Here is a 14350-nt window from a genome sequence, read left to right as displayed (position 1 = left end):
ACTTCAGCATCCTCGGGCAACACCAAAAAAACCAACCAAAAAAAAGTTGCGTTTGCCCCCCCCCAGGGGTGTTTGATCGCCCCCACCTCAGGATGTGAAAATGCGATACAATATTTTAATATCGTGTTTGATAAAGGTTAGCCTGAGCATGTGCCGTCCCTCCATGTCACCACAGCCGCCAGCATGCTTTTAACTCAGCCTGAACGTAATTGTATGGAAGATTAAGGCCCTCAAAGGCTTTCCGAAATTAAAGGGATAATAACGAGGAGGTTAAACCCCATATTTAGGATTTGTTGAACAATGCCTTACAAAGCCTATTATTCACAGAAACATTTGTGTAATTGAAAATCCGTTTTTAGTTCAATTTTAACATTCCCCTCTCACGTTTGTAGCCGGGATCCAACACGCAGGAGTCACCAAGCCGAACTGCCGGGCAGCTGGATGGCAGCGAGCGGTTCCCCTCCGCAGCAGGACACGAGGGGGTGGTGGAAGGGTTGAGCAGAACCTCTTCCAAAAAGCCCAGTCTAAAATAGGACAGTGCCACTGGTACGTCTCCACTTAGCGCCTGGTTTGAATCTAGCATGCAGGGCGTGAGCCAGGACGGTGACTGAAACTTGAAAGAAGAAACTTCCCCTGAGGGCTAACCACGTCAGAGCCGCTCTGTAAGGGCAGTGGCACGCAAATACCAAAAAACCTGAAAAATCGCTGCGTCAGGAACAAATTTGAGCATACACATAAATCCATCTCCGTGCAGCAACTCACTTAAGCACCTGCGCTTACTTTAAGCACATGCTGAGACCTAACTGAAGTCCAGGGTTTTAAGCGCAAGCTCAAATGTTTCACTAAATCATCGATGAAACTCAGCTCCCACCCAGCAGCCTGCATTTCACTGGAGGACTTCCCGCTTGCCAATACCTGATGAGTTAAGGCAGACACCTTTGCAATTAATTCATTGATAAACTAGCTTGAGAAAGCCACCTGGCAGGTATCGGACACATCCGTGATTTATTTTCCTATTTCTGTATTTTGCACCACCACCGGCTAAATATATCACACCATGCTCCGGTTCACTCAGGCAGCAGCTTCTGCACTTGCGTGCTGCTCTGCTGCTTCCTTCCCATCGTTTCCTCCGCGGCAATTTCACAGGGCAGCTACTGGCCACGATCCCGATACGGAAAGATCCGCAGCGTTCCTGCTGCTGCGATCCTCCCCTGCTACAGCCACTCCTGCACTGACCTTTGTAGCTCCTTTCAAGGCGCCCGGGGTGTATTCCTCTTCCTCTGGTTGTTATTGCAAAGGGTGCGAGACCCACCTGCAGCGCTGCCTTCCCTGGCTGAGTTTTCCCACTGAATCCCAGCACTGGTGCCGATGTTTGCCCTTCGCTTTGCTGACTGTGCTGTCTCGGATGGGTGTTATATCGTGAGAGTAGCAGAATGTATTTCTTCAAGTGTCACCGCTCAAGTTGGAAAGTGAAGGATGGTGACAGCAGCCTGGGAGAGAGAAGTCATCAAATCAAGGTCTTGAACGTGGCTGTGCCATCCAAGCCAGCCTTCCTGAAAGTCACAATTTGAGTTTAAAAAAATCCCTGTAATGGTAAAAACTACTAGTGTCATCTCCCCCCAGGATGGCAGAGTATCAGGCAGCTCAAAAATCACAGTTCCACACTCATCTACCTGCTGCCATGCTGGGCAACCCAAGGCTTTCCTCCCCACAAGAGAAGCCCATGGGCACACGGGTCCCGCGGGCCAGGCAAGCAAAAGCAAATCTATTTATTTATGTCTGAGTGCTGAGCACAGCAAAGCAGCAATTTTTTGGAAACCTTGCTTTCTTGCTAGCTGTGAGCACCACGTGGCTGACCTCCCCAGCCCCACTATGCTCCGCTGATCACCGCCCATCCATCTCCCCATTAATTGACATCTCTCCTGATGAGCCACCGGCTCTTTCCGCACGTACTCTCTCAAGGTTATTTTCAGCTCTGCAGCGTCACTGAAACAAGTTTGCGTCTCCAGTATTGCAGCAGCGGAGCTGCTCCTCTCCACTGTTTCTAACATGCACCATCATCTCTTCTATCCAGGAAACACAAATAAATCCTCATCACTGTACCTCCCCGCCACAGTGTTTGCAACCACGAATCACAATGAAATAAATGCAGCTTCTCAGTGAAACTTCTGCATTTTTTTGCAATGTCGATGTGTTTTCCCAGCCGGTGGGGCCACAGCCGAGCGAGCCATTCCTGATTTTTTCGGAGAAATCTTTACAATGCACACGCAGCCCCAGACATAAGATCAGTGACAGGCATTATGCTTTGCTGCGAGGGTGTGTGTTTGTTCTCTGCTTTGATTAATCAAGTTAACAAAGCTGTGCCGTTCCACCCAGCCAGGGACAGCGCATGCTCCCGAGGCCTTACTCGTTCACCCTACTGTTGTCATATTTACAGTGAAGTGCATTTATAGCAAATTAGCATATCTGGGGCTGGTTAAAAGGTGATCACTAATGGAAATCTGAGCTCCTTCCACTCTGTCAAATCCATCCGAGGTTTGCCTCCTAATAAATTGGCACCTTTGCCGAGAAGGCCTGTGTCTAACCATCTATGTGATAAAAGACCAATTGCTGACGTTTGCTACTGTTTTCCTTTCCTTTGACATTTCATTAAGCAGAAAATAACACCAGCAACTACAAATGTGCTCTCATTGACGTTTGTTGGCCATAATGTTGTGAGTTGCCCTGATTAAGTGAGTAGCTGGCAAGGGGGACGTACCCTGTCTCCAGGATGACAAAACTCCTTTGAGTCCTCCCACGGCCGTGCAGCATCTCAGGGCTTTGCAGAAAAGGCTGAGCCGCTCTCCGTTAGCTCCCCCGCTCAGAGAGTCACCTTAACTCACCCCACTGCCATGAGGTTGAGCTGTAATCAACCCAGACCTCAGATCGTCACTTCAGTCTGTCAGTAAAACTTCTAATTCATAGGCATGCTTAGGACTTAAATTACCACCGTCATTAACACTTTGTTAATGAGTCAATTAACATGATTTGGTATCTATGGAGAAAGGGCATTAGAAACGTGCATAGTATCAAATATTGCAGAAGTAAGTATCTGACCGTACTAGTATTTGGCCAGGAGCCGCTGCTGGTTGCAGTGAGTGTACGTACTCTGCTTGGTCACCGGGGATCGGTCACAGCAGTTGTGGTGTTACCCGTGCAAAGGGCTCTCTGGAGGTCGCAGACAGGACCAGCTCCAACATCATCGCACAAGCCTTCGATGCCAGGATGAGCGCCGGTGGGAAAGCAGCACCAGCTGGAGATGGGAAACAAAGTCTGACATGAAACACTCATTTTAACAGCAGCCAAATGGGCGCTGTTAAACACAGCATGGGGCTGTGTTTCTATCCCAAAGTTTTTGCCACCCAAAAGTAAGGTTTTTAAGCATCCTTAAGGAGCCTGGAGCTGCATCCAGGCCGGAACCGAGAGCCCCTTCTCTCGGAGTGAGGGATATTCAATCTCCCCCTCCCAGATCCCTGGTCTGGCTCATGTTGCTCCTCACCCGGCTCTGTACAACTGTGCACAAACACAGAGCAAAGCCCCAGCTGGTCTCACCTCCCTCACAGCCCCCCACAACGCAGAGGGGCAGCAGGTGGGCTCACCCCTGGTGGTGCCAAATTAACATGTTAATTACCATGCCCACTGCTAGCACGATCCTCACACACTCCCCCCAAACACCATGACCTGAATTTTCTGGTTTTTGTGACCTCTTTTGTATCACGCTCTGGAGCTATTCTCATAGCCCGGCTGTTTTTGCCTGGATCACTGATAAAATCAGGCTGACGGCTGCACACGCTGAACTGCCCGTGCTGATGGAAAACAGGCCCAGGGCAACGAGTAGCAGCAACTTAATTGCAATCACGGCCTGTCAGCCTCGTCAGCATGCCCGATCAGCTGCAGCTGATGGGCCAGGGCTGTGAGCTGAGCATGCAGCCGGGAAACCAGAGCTGCGTTTGAGAAGGCTGCAGAGATGGGACTGCCAGCCCTGCTCAAGCATACACACCACCTGCGCAGCATCTTGCTTCCAGGGATGCTCAGTGCCAGACGCTACAGAGGATGGTTCGAGAAATCTCCTAAACCCTAGTAATTAGAGGCTGGCTTAAAACTTAAAGCATAAGACTTAATGTCTCTTACCAAATTTTGTATGTTAATTAGCCCAGCTTTGCAGACTCTCAGGTCTCAAAAGAGAAGTAAATCTCACTCTTTTTTTGGAGCTCTGCACACTTTTTGGTCTGAACAATGTCCTGCACAGGAGGAAATCCCACAGCCTGGCTGCTCTCTGTGGCCAGTGCCAGTCTTCAAAAATCTGACACTGAAGGAGCTCTCGTGCTTTGCCCTCACAGCAAATTGTAAACGAGGCAGGAGCTCACGAGAACAGCAGCCTCCCTCCCTGCTCTGCTGCTGGTGGAGGCAGTAAGTGCCTTGTATGCCCCGTCACTGAGACATGTCCCCCTTCTTCAGAGGGAAGAAAGGCTCCCGTGACCAGGGTAGGAAGCTGAGCTGGGGAGCTGAGCAAGGTGGGAGGGATGAGGGATGGAAAATCCACATCAGCATTGCTGTTGTCTAGGGAAATTGGAAGCTAAGCTTGTTCCCAGTGTGTGTTTGTGGTTTGTTCCCCTGCGGACTTGCTTTTCGTCCCTCTGCAAACATGTGTTTGCACACCCAACACATCATCCCCTGCTTCTTTCGGGTGGCACAGCACAGCCCTGACTGCTGGGCTGAGCTGCGGGAGCTGAGCGTGCCCTCAGACACTGGGAAGCAATCCTGACCCGGCAGGCAGCAGCCAGGGGAGCAGATATCCTGAGCATCCTTTCCAGCTCCATCTCGTCAACGGATGAGAACGGTCTCGGGAGAGGCTGGAGTGGTCCCTTCCCATCCGCATGGCCACATCTCCAGGGTCACGTCTGCTCCTGCAATGCTGCATCCTCCCAGGGGACAGCCCCGTCGGAGCTCCCCCAGTTTTTGGCAGATGGCAGCTGAAGTGCCGGGGGATTGAGCACAGCCCCAGGGAGGATAACTGGGAGCTGGGCAAGGACGCTGGTCCCCAGCCACAGCCTTGCTGGGCACAGCGGGCTGCTTTGGCATCATGGTGTTTGGGATAAGCCCCTGTCACACTCTTGGGCCACCAGTATGTGGGGCAGAAGGGGCCACCCAGCTCCCAGTGCCAGCTGCAGCCCATCTGACCCCTGCAGATGTGATCTGCGGCAAAGATCAGGGCTGGCATAAAGCACTCGGAGACTTTGGCTTAAAAAATACTGAGCGGCGGCAGCGGCTGTAGCCACCGCAGAAGGATTCGGCTCATTTTTGCTGCCTAGGAGTTCGATGCCTGGTTGGAGCTAATTATCTGCTTTTCCTCTGTAGTTAGGGAGAAAGTGTCATCTCCAGAGGGTGAACCAAACCTCGAAGGAGATGAACACTCCTCGGAGGGGTCTCTATCTTCTCCCGTTGACTTTGCACCTAGGCCAGGCACTGAGCTTACATCACATTTTGCTTATTGACCAAAGCAACAAGGTGCACCCCAGCTCTGTGCGTGCAGCCGGGAGCATCATCCCACCACCTCCTCATGCTTTCTGTTCTTCGCGGTTTGTTTGGCCAAACTGATTTGCCAAATGAGCATCTAATTCATGAATAGTTTAGTTCCCCAGGAAACGTCTTATTTCATGGTGAATTTATTATTCACCAAAAAGATTGCTCAGCTTTAATGCAGGTGGAGAGGAAGAGTTATTCCTCATGTGTCTTCTCCAGTGGCTTCACCAGGTTCAAAGCTTTTAGGAGGTTAAACCGCGGGGTACAAATTCTCCTGGCAAATGCCAAAGAGGTAGCTGAGAGTGAAAGTTAGCTTGTGTTGATTTTAATTAGTTTCCCAGCATAAGGAGAAGGGACCAGGCGCTCTTTGAGGAGTTTAGTCACTTATTTGCGTTAATTCTGCTTTTTGTCACAAGGAATTCAGTCCTCATCTTAGGCTTGTGTTAAACTGGATTAGTTTTACTGACAGTGCTGGAGCTTTCAGATTGATACTCGCATAACTTAGTTATATAATACAGCAAAGATAAAAATACATCACGGTAAAATATCAACTGTTAGAGGAAATAACTAGAGTGCCCACACATTTAATGCATTCTGAAAAAATGGGGAGAGGAACCATGGTACTGTAATGCACAGCGTTCTGGAGCATCTTTTACCAGAGGATATCAAAGCAATTTACAAACCATTACTTATTTAAGCCTTGTCACATGCTGGTCACAGAAAAGAACAATGCTGGAAGTAGGGCACGAACCCAGGAGGCATCAGCAGAGACAAGGAAATATTTAAACTAAAGAGATTTCCAATGGGAAATGCTGTTTCACCAAGATTGAAACATTTTGCTGGAGCATATTGATGTCAAGAAAGTTTTTGACAGAAAAATTTCAAAGCAATTCAGAATCAAAATGGGATCTTGCTCAGTCAATACGTGGGAGAGGGGCTGGAGGTTTTATTTTAGTACAAGGTTTACTATGTCATGTGTACGTCCCGTGTAAATAGTTGTGGCTGACCTTAGCTAAATATTTCTTTTCAGTCTGGCTAGTTGCATGTTTCTGAGCATAACTGTTCCAAGTATTTATTTCCATAATTTGGGGGAAGTTGCTGTGAATTTTCAACCTGATGTGAGACAATAAACATACCTTGCAATATCAGGATGACCTTTATCCTCCTCGAAGACCCCTGCATAACTCACTGCACTTCTCTGTACCCTGATCAGGAAAGGTTACTTGCTCCTGTGAAGACTCCAGAGTTTAATTCGGTTAAACCAAGATCCTTTTTCCAGGATCTTGAATCCATGTGCTGACAATTTGATCCCTTAAACTGCTGTTTTCGAGGCTCTGATCCAACATCCTAACCTCTTCAAAGACAAGCGGATCAGGGGTCTGCAGAGGGAGAAGGGAGAAGGGATGGTGCATAAGACACAGCGGGGCTTTCCTGGAAAACAGACCCCATCAGTCACAACTTATTTGTGCCCACTATCAAATCCAAATCACGCTGCTTGCTTCTTATCCTGGAAGAGCGTTTACTTCTCATCCCCTGATGCACTTGTGGCTTCTGCTTGCTGGGATTACAGTTCAGCTCCTTCCATTCCTCTGCCAAATAAAAAGCCCAGCGCTCCCATCAACCCTGCCTGCACCAGGGAGGGCAGCCCGGGGTGGTCTCCCAGCACCAGGTGCTTGCTCTTCAGCTCATGAGAGTTTTGTGAGATTAAAGGCTGCACAACACGACTCGGGTTCTCACCAGCATGTGGCTGCAGATTAAAATCGGGAACCCGGAGCTGCCACCGCACCCAACCCTGCCCCTCTGCCAGGCACTGCTGCCCTGGCAAACCCGTTGCATCCCCTTGTGCAACGGCTCCTGAACTGCCGTAAATGAAATGTCCCTGCCTCTGGGTGGTCACATCCATCAACAGGACGGGGGCACCTGTCAGCCTGATTTTAATCCACCGGCACACGTCTGCTGGGAACCTCTGTGAGGCCAACATAAATCAGCGTGGTTCTCTGGAAGGGAAAGTGATGCTGTGCTGATTTACAGCGGCTGAAAGCATCTCTCTTCCCTGGTCCTACCAGATGGTGAAAACTCACTGCAATCAGCAGCGAGGCTAATTATCGCCTTGCCACGGAAACAACCTTTGTGATTGTTTGATTAAAGACAAAAGGGACTCCGCAAAGAGGGGGGATAGAAGACGGGATATATTTCCAGCTCTGCCCCTTACCTGCAAGGTGATCTTGCTTGAGTCACTTGAACTGCTCAATTTGCTTCTGCTGGTCAAGCCTGCGGTTATGAAGCACCAGGAGCAGGCTTCCAGGTCAGACTGAGCCAAAATGTCAAACCAGTTCCCAAATGCAATCAAGGTTCAACTGAGGTTTTCAGTGCCTTTTGGGAGAAAGAAAAAGACAACGGTCATTTCAGAACGGTCTTTTCTTAGGGCTATTTAAGCTTTTTAAACCTTTTAAATTATTCACCAGGAACAAACCAAAAAATTCCATTTTGAGACAACTCTTTGAACTGCCCTGCTTAAAAAAAACATCAAAAAACCCCATCCAGGCACTGAAAATCCCCCATCCTTTCCAGCTGAAACCTTTCCACCTGTTCAACCCAAAGGATGAAGGATGTTTGCAGGTACATACCGGACTGCTGGGATTTTGGGCTGCCTATGCTCTACTCCCCCAAAGGCTGGCTGTCGCTCGTACTGTCATGCCTCTTGGGATTAACCATCAGTGCCCGGTACCCTGATGATGTGGCCATGTGCCTTAGGGAGGTGAACACACCTCACACCCATGTGGATATCTTTGTGTTTTGAAAGAGTTGAGTATCATGAGCTGAAAAACAGCGATGAATTTGTGTCTCAGGGATTATATAGATACATATCCCTCTGCACATACACCCCCCCCATACATACAACCCTCCATGACTGCACTGGGTCCAGCATCCCTCCCTTTTAGAGGCAAATCTTCCCCTATAAAATAGCCCTATTGCTGAGATGAGGATTTCTTAGGAAAAAGCCTGCAAAATCCATCCCTTGATTTTTATGTATTTCCTATGAAAAAGGTTTCATCCTCTTCCCATCCCCTAAAGCAAGCTCCTGGCAGACTCTCTATCCCCCTCATCTCACGTCCTTTGCTGGTGTGGCAGCCCTGAGCAACACTTCTCTGTCAGGTTAGAGCAGACGCAGATAAGGGAATTTGTAACACAAATGCCAAGGGAGTTAATTTGAACTGCATGAAAAGCCACGACCACCTCATGTAATATTACCACTCAGCTCAACTATAGTGTGTTCTTAATTATAACCATTTTTCAGTTTTTCCTGAAGAAAACTCTCTGTGTTGCCTTTCGCATCTGCCCAGCAGTGCTGTCTCTGTCCTCTCCCCTGTTACATTACTGCATTTAAGATGCTATTCCTCTCTCTCCAAGCTTTCTTTGCAGGGCCCTTCTTCCCCAGGTGCTTCCACCCAGCCAGCTTCAATACCTCCAGCACTGCATCACTCGTGTCAGATTTTGCTATTGCTGGTGTTGCTTTACGTTCAGGTTGTACCAGAATGCAAAATTTAAGGTGCAGACAGGGACAAAACCATCACGGCCATGTAGACGTAAAGAAACAGATGGGCACTGCCTTGCTGCTCTGGTTGGGCAGATTTTGAAGCTAATAATAAGTGTAAACATTTCCCTCCATCTTGTTTAATCCTTGTAATCTCCTTACCCTCCAGTACAGATTGTTGTTTTCTTTGTGTGCTGAGATCATTCCTCGTAGTCTGGACATCTCTGCCAGACCTGTATGCACTGCACATTGCCTTTGGTGAGGTATACCCAATCATCCAGACAAAGACTTCGTTAGGGATTTCTTTCCCAACAAAACATCCCTCAACCTTCCCATGAAGGAGGGGCAGGCAGGGCTGTGGCAGTTCAAAAGATGCCAGCAAGTTAAAAAAAGAAAAAAACATTTCACGATGAGTACATCCAGAGAACAGGGGTCACATTTTATTCCCAGTTTTGCTCTGGATGTGCTTTGTAGCTTTTGGAGTGGCCAGTTCTTACAAGCCTTGTTGTTTTGCATACAACCCCTAGGGTTATGTTATCAGATTACAAGTCTTCCCTTGCATTAAAACATGAGGTTTCTAGATTTTTGTGGTTGAAAATATGAAGAACAGAAGTTCAAAAATCCAGACAGCAAGCAGAGAAACCTGACTTCCCCCCCCCCCTTAATCTTTAGACTCAGGGGAGGAGCTGACTCTGGGGTTTGTGAGCTTTTAATAGTAATACTGGAATCTGGTCACGTGGCTGATGAGCGTGGCCCTCCCAAGGCTGAGTGCTCGGGTCTCAGCTAACCACAAAGCGAAGGGCAGGCACTGACCACTCTAAAAAGTCACTGGATCCTTTTCTGGAAAACAGTCTTGGCCTTTGCTTTTTTCCCCCGCTGTTGTAAAGCAAGATCATTTTCTCATTTTAAAGTGATTTGAGATCCCTGTGTGAGAGGTGCAGCACTCAGCGGTGATAGCGAGCCTGATTCTCTTTCTCTCACCTTCAAGCAGAGCCAGTGATGGGAGGCAGCACCATGGACTTGGCCGACAGCAAATCCACCCACTCTGTATCTGGAGCGCAGCGTTACAGGGAGCAGCAGCTTGACCCAAAGAGGCTCTTCAACCTGGGAGACAAAGAGATCTTATCCAATTACTGGAGGATGAAGCTGGATAAATTTGACTCAGAATAGATTGGGGTTTTTTTTGTTGTGTTTTTTTGTTTTTTTAAGAATGAAGATAATTGGCCATTGGAACAATTTATCAAGGATTGGTTCGGATCCTCTAGCAGTGGAAAAACTTAAGCTGAGCCTGAATGCCTTGCTGAAAGGGAGAATTAAGTCCTCCCTGTGGCTTCTACTATTCAGGAATTCAGAGTGGCAATTCCAGCCTTCCCCTCTGACCTTTTATTCGCTAAACTGGCCGCACGCTGGGTTTCAGGTTGTTCCATGCCAGGTGCATCTGATAAATCAGTTTGTTCTGCATCTAGCTTCCCTTTCCAGCAGCTGCCCATCTCCTGACCATATGGCAGAGCTACACATCCACCCGTGCCCCTGAACTGCTCCTCTAAAGGCTGCTGGTACCTGCACCGTCTTTATATCCCGTGCCTCAGACAGCACCAATTCATATTCCAACTCGATGCTGGATGTCATTCTGCTCTCGTTTGTACAGAATCAATTACATTTCTTTGGAAATCTGCTTTGAACCCCGCTAGGACGTATAACAAACCAGAATATGGGTATTGATAATTCCATGTTAATAACTTAAAAGAAGAAAAATAACTGTCCTTGAGCAAAGACAGAAGATGTTAGAATAACAATCTCCCCAGGGCAGGGATTATCATGTTTCTCATGAGCATCTTTGGCACAGAGGAGCAGTCCCTGTTCTGCCTCTGCCGTCACAAATGATACAGCTAGACTCTGGGCCCTCTCCTCCAGCCCTGAGACCAACAGGAGCTTTACTAACCCCAAAGGAAACCGGACCGGTCCCCGCTTTTAGCTCTGCCACCACTCTAAGACAGCAGCCACCCTGCGCAAGTCCCGTCCCGGGGCTAATCCCAGCTCCCTGCAGCCCTGGGACAGGTCCTGGAGACCCCAGCCCCAGTTCCCCAGGGACTGCCTCTCCTTGGGAGGTCCTTTCCTATGCTCTCCTGCTGGGAAGGGAGGATCTGCCACACCGTAAGCAGTTTGGGACAGTGAATGCATGTGTTAAGCCCTGCTGCTATTTATGGTGCTGTTTCCAGGACAGATAATAATAATATCATGCGACAAGTGCGTGACCACCCCAACAGCAAACGTGGGGTTTGATTTGCAGCTTTAATTTGAGACTGGCTAGTGCCAAATGCTGGGTCTTCACATTATGGCATGCTCAAGCTGTCCGACTCAGATGTTTGGGGATGCAACAGAGCATGCAAGAATAGTCATGGACTAATGTGCATCCTCTGGCCCCCCCGGTCCTGTCCCCCGCCGCCCAGCATACCAGGTCCCTTCTGCTGCCTCTCTTCTGGGAAGTGCCTCCGGCAGCCTCAGTCCGATTGCGTGGTTCCTGATCCACCAAAAGCAGATTATTTCTGCTGTACCATATGCAAAAGCTGTCTATGTATTTACAAAAGTCCATTATTTCCTGTTACAAGCTCCAGCTCCCCCCCTCCCCAGTCCCAGCTTTTCTACCATATCTGAGAATGAAAATAAAAGAACAATGAGGAGTTACCTGGAAAACAAACAAACAAAAAAAGGTGAAAGCCAAGGTGAGGCAGGGTGATGTCAGTCCCATAGCAACAAGAGGTTTCAATTAATCACATGTAAATTGAGATGCAGTGTAAAGCAGGAAATACATTCAGCAGGGTGCTGGTGGCCAGTCCTCAGTTGTGCACCTGGCTAAGTGGAGAGAAGTGGCGTGGGAGCTGTGCCCTGGGGCTCTCTCCTCTCTTTGGCCATCAGCCCAGGGTTGCAAGGGGTCATTGGCCACCCTTCAGCCCTGAAAGATGTGGCTACATCAGGTACTGCTTCTACTTAGAGAGCAGAGCTAACCGGACAGTCTGTCCTTGCAGTGGAAGAGGCATCATGGCACCTAAGTTCAGGAATACAAAAAGTACCTGCACGCCATATCCTCAGGGATGAGGTGGTTGTCCTGAGGAAGAAGTACGCAGCCGCTGCCTGCTTGTCCACCGCAGCAGACCCTGGATCCAGCAGCTGGTTTCACCCCTGCCTGGCAGAGCAATGAGGTCCCGAAGATACTCAGTTCCTACAAGTTTCATGCACCCACTGGAGGTGGGTGAATTCAGCTCTTTTCGGATGCTAGAGCTGGCAAGGCACAAGCCTGTGGGGAACCAGTCCGTCCACCGGAGCAGAAATAGGACACGCGCATTTGCCCCTCAGCTACGGTGGCAAAAGTGCTGAGCTTGAGCCATACCCTGGTGTCCCCAAACTGTGGAGAAACCCCCAAAGCTATGTTGGGAGATTTCCCCACTGACCCTGGGGGAAGGAATGCAGGGTCCGGCTGGCAGAAGCCCAGCAGGCTTTCCATCCAGGAGAAGGGAGCTCCTTTTACTGGTGCTGCATGGAAATCAAAGCAGGTCCCACCACTGCAGGGAGAAATGTCTTTCCCATTCATTCAGTGATCCCAGAGGAAGCCAGGGCTGTGCAGCAGCCGATGGGAGCGTTTGACTCCGTTTTGCTGAAGTCCCGCAGTGTTTGGTTGTTTCCAAAGGTGGCATCTCCACTTGCCGGGAGCTTCAGGTCAGGCAGTGCAGCTCCCTCCGGGCTGTAAACCCCCCCAGCCTGCCTGCCTGGGAAGATATCATAAAATATTGATTATTCTCAGCACACTCCTGTCCTCCAGACGTGTAGCAACTCACTCTTCCTGCAGTCAACAGCAAAGCAGAGGCCCCTGCTCCTGAGCAAATCCTTGCTGGGTGAATGGAAGTGCAGGGACAGGTAGGTCGGTGAATGCAAGAACAGGAAAGGGCTTTGAAACTCAGAGAGTTTCAGACCAGAAAGGTCTGGGCGTTTTTATTTTAATGAGGAGAGAAATACAGCAGCTGAGAAGCTTGTAGGGGCACTGGACAGTTGATGTGTGTGCAGAGGGATGCAGTATCCACAGAGCAGCAAAGTACCTCGTCTGCTTGAAAGTGGGACCAGATGAAGTGCCGCTATCCTGGCTCGCTAATGCCTGCCCGCACAGTCGTTGCGGTAACGCTGCTTGAACCAATTGCCGAATTGCTGCTCTGTGTTCAAAGCAAGGTCTGTGCAGAGCCGGGCCATAGGTGCCGCAGGCTCTGATGGCCCCACATTAGCCCCAGCCACAAGAGGACACACGACCTTTCTTCAAGCTCTCGGCAGTCAACAGAGAGGGAAGGGGTCCTACAGTCCCCTCCTGCCAGAGCCAGCCCCGAAGGCGAGAGCACTGGGGTCACTGCTGACATCCAGCGTACGAGCAGTTTCTCGGAGCGATGCTTCTCCAGCCTCTCTTGCCACATCAGGAATGACTGTATCTTGCTCCTCACAGCTTCCCTGGGGCATTCAACACCCACTTGTGTAGACAGGAGCACCGAGGGGACTTGTCCTGGCCCGCCAGCCACCGGCATAGAAAGAATCTCCTGGATCCCATCTCCTGCTCTAGCCCTTAGGCATTTCTACGTACCCAGCTACTGATTTCCACAGATCCACCCTCAATCAGCATGTAAATTGGCTAGGAAGTCAGCCTAATCCTTTCGGAAGAGCCCAGCTTTGCTGGGAAACTGCTGGCGTGCAAAGCAGTCCTGCCCGAGCCGTCTTTGCAGCCGGGTGCCTGAGTCTCACCGGCTTGTGGGTCCTGAGGGAGGCTCTTCTCCTCCACACCCTTTATCCGTCTTACTGGTGAACGGCAAAAATATCTCCCTGAAGAATTTTGGAGAATCCCAGAATGGGGAGATGGAAGGGAGAGGAGAATGGAAGTATTGCTGCAAAACAGTCTCAGGAAAAAGAGGTCAAAGCACCTGCAAACGAGACAACACGTGGCTTTGCTTCTTCTCTCAGCCCTGCAAACTGCTGTGTAAGAACTGCCTTTTTTATTTGGAAATGCTACTGTAAAATGGGTCCCAATGGTGTTTTGAGAGCTCACGGCTTGGCTACGAGCAGGAGCATCAACAGAGATTGCTGGGATTCCCAGATGGATGGAAAATGTGTTTATTTCTGCCAAGGCATTTTCTACGTGCTCTCTGCATTAATCTTGTAGGAAGTGGCAGCGAGACAAGAGGAGAACACATTCAGTGGGGGCCTGGCAAATCTGCAGTGTGG

The sequence above is a fragment of the Haliaeetus leucocephalus genome, unplaced genomic scaffold, assembly GCF_000737465.1.
Source record: "Haliaeetus leucocephalus isolate CR32 unplaced genomic scaffold, Haliaeetus_leucocephalus-4.0 Scaffold517, whole genome shotgun sequence".
Classification (NCBI taxonomy): Eukaryota; Metazoa; Chordata; class Aves; order Accipitriformes; family Accipitridae; genus Haliaeetus; species Haliaeetus leucocephalus.
This window is presented reverse-complemented; position numbering follows the sequence as displayed.